This window comes from Alosa pseudoharengus, unplaced genomic scaffold, assembly GCF_046254945.1.
Source record: "Alosa pseudoharengus isolate Yale_2024_CS ecotype anadromous, Long Island Sound unplaced genomic scaffold, YU_APseudo_1.1 YU_APseudo_1.1_scf_6, whole genome shotgun sequence".
NCBI lineage: Eukaryota > Metazoa > Chordata > Actinopteri > Clupeiformes > Clupeidae > Alosa > Alosa pseudoharengus.
The window spans coordinates 5,607,270-5,609,769 of NW_027468848.1; the positions used below are offsets into that span (position 1 = coordinate 5,607,270).

The 2,500-nt window shown below is 38.2% G+C and overlaps 1 protein-coding gene across 1 annotated transcript in view; it reads left to right on the forward strand.

The window, feature by feature from the left end:
- Positions 1 to 2,500, forward strand: part of inpp5l (inositol polyphosphate-5-phosphatase L) — a 43,699-nt gene that overhangs the window by 18,366 nt on the left and 22,833 nt on the right. The gene's annotated exons all lie outside the window — the stretch shown is intronic.

The following is a 2,500-nucleotide window of genomic DNA, read 5'->3' on the forward strand; positions in this document are numbered from 1 at the left end:
TCGGGGTTAGGAGAGTGCGCTTCAGCATACATTATTCACAAGTTCTGCACATAATTATCCGCCAATGATGCCACACGTGTGGACAGGATGATCCTCCCAGCAGGACATGGCCAGTTAAACCCCAAGACCATATATGGACAACACAATTAGTAGCCATCCGTGATGTGGCCCATAATTGGCTTGTTTGAGAATATAAGGGGAAGTGAGCACACGTTAGACGCCATTTTCAAAGGGGGTGTTCGGCTGAATATTAGGAGATACAAGACATGTCACCAGGGAAATGAGCAGTAAACACTATGGCTACTGTAAGTGTATGTACCATTTATTTGGGCATGGGCCATCCCCAAACTGTTCCCACAAAGTCCAAAATCTCTTGGTATGCTGAAGCATTCAGAGTTCTTTTCACTGGAACTAAGGGGCCAAGCCCAGCTCGGGGATGGCCCCTTCCTGTTCTAACATGACTGTGCACCAGTGCACAAAGCAAGGTCCCTAACGACATGGCGGACAGTTTGGTGTGGGTGAACTTGACTGGCCTGCACAGAGTCCTTACATCAATCCCGATAGAACACCTTTGGGATGAATTAGAGTGGAGACTGAGAGCCAGGCCTCGTCCAACATCACTGTGTGACCTCATGAATGCACTTCTGGAACAATGGTCAAAAATTCCCATAAACACACTCCTAAGCTTTGTGGAAAGCCTTCCTAGAAGAGTTGAAGCTGTTATAGCTGCAGAGGGTGGACCGGCGTCATATTAAACCCTATGGATTAAGAATGGGATGTGATTTTAAGTTCATATGCGAGTCAAGGCAGGTGAGCCCATAGTCTTGGCAATATGGTGTAGATAGTTAGTTCCTCACATGCAAAATGAGGCAGAGGGAGTAGAAAGCTGTTTCAAGGTCATGAAGGGATTTTTCATTAAATAAAAATGTACATTTCTCAGGAGTTAATCAATGGCTGGAATGCATATTTAGAACACTTAATTTCAACAAATCAGCTCTTCAGAAAACTTCCTACCAACCCCTTTATTTAATTGGATACAAAATAACTTGTGTATCTTTTTAACTTACTAACAAAAAATAAACACTTCTGATTTTGTGTCACTAAATTAAGCCTTTCATCAATAAGCCTACTGTCTGTTTAAAACTTCACATGAACACAATAGCTATCATTTTATAATTGTATCACAATGGCTATCTTTTTATAATTTTATCACAATGGCCATCATTTTATAATTTTATCACAATGGCTATCATTTTTATAATTGTATCACAATGGCTATCATTTTAAATGGTAAACACTTTACTTGATTGGTGAGTTCTTAACACATTCATAGCAGCTGTCATAAACTTCACATAAAGCATTTATGACTGTTTCATGAGACATGATTCAACATTCATACCAAACCTTTCATGAATGTGGAAGACAGAACGACGACAACTTGTCAAAATAAAAGTCTATCAATCGCAAAGCAGCATTGCCGTTTTTGTTCCAAACCTCTTACCTGACCATGTCACATCTGAGTCAATGGGCTAGTCCAGTGCCAAAAAGACAGAGCATGGTCAAGCAAATATTTTTTTTGTTTCATAAAAATGTATCTGTTTTATGATGTAACCTTTGCAGATAATTTCTCATCTTTTGCTACTGGGAATGTCCAACCATTTCAGGTTACAAAAATACAAGTCAGCTGAATGTAGGCTAGTTTACCTCCCAGTGTTAAACTCAGTGATTCAGGGTTCCCACGGTTCCTTGAAATCCTTGAAAGTTTTTGAACCTTAAAAAAATAATTCAAGGCCCTTGAAAGTTTTTGAAAAGAGACATAAATAAATGGAGGTCCTTGAAAGTCCTTGAATTTCTTTTTGAGGAAAAAAAATCCATACAATTACGTACAATTCCGCTTATTAACATGTACACGGCCAGCGTGATTTCTGCGTGTTTCCCGCGTGTAGTGTTTAAATATTTAATTTAACATTCTGATGAATAAACCGACATGTTCATGGTAACGAGTTTAACTTGTTTAGGACAAGTTTATTTCAGTTCAGTTTTATGCAAAATACAAACATGAAAAATAGAATAGGCCTGTCATATGACCAAAAATAAAAGAAAACTGTGACAAGGTATCTTTGGTCTGTTGAGGTAACATGATTTAACCATGCCCGCGCTTGAAATTTATCAACACATTACAGTAGGTCCTTGAATTTAAGGATATTGGGCCTGGAAAGTCCTTGAAAGGTCCTTGAATTTGATCTTAACCAAGGTGTGGGAACCCTGGTGATTACAAATACTTCACAACTTGTATAGTAAAGTGACATTCAATGTAGACTTCATAACTTATCATAAGTTATTCATGAAATATTTACAAATACGGCAATGCTGCTTTTCGATTGATGGACCTTTATTTTGACAAGTTTTCATCGTTCTGTCTTCCACATTCATGAAAGGTTTGGTATGAATGTATGAAACAGTCATGAATGCTTTATGTGCAGTTTATGACAGCTGCTAT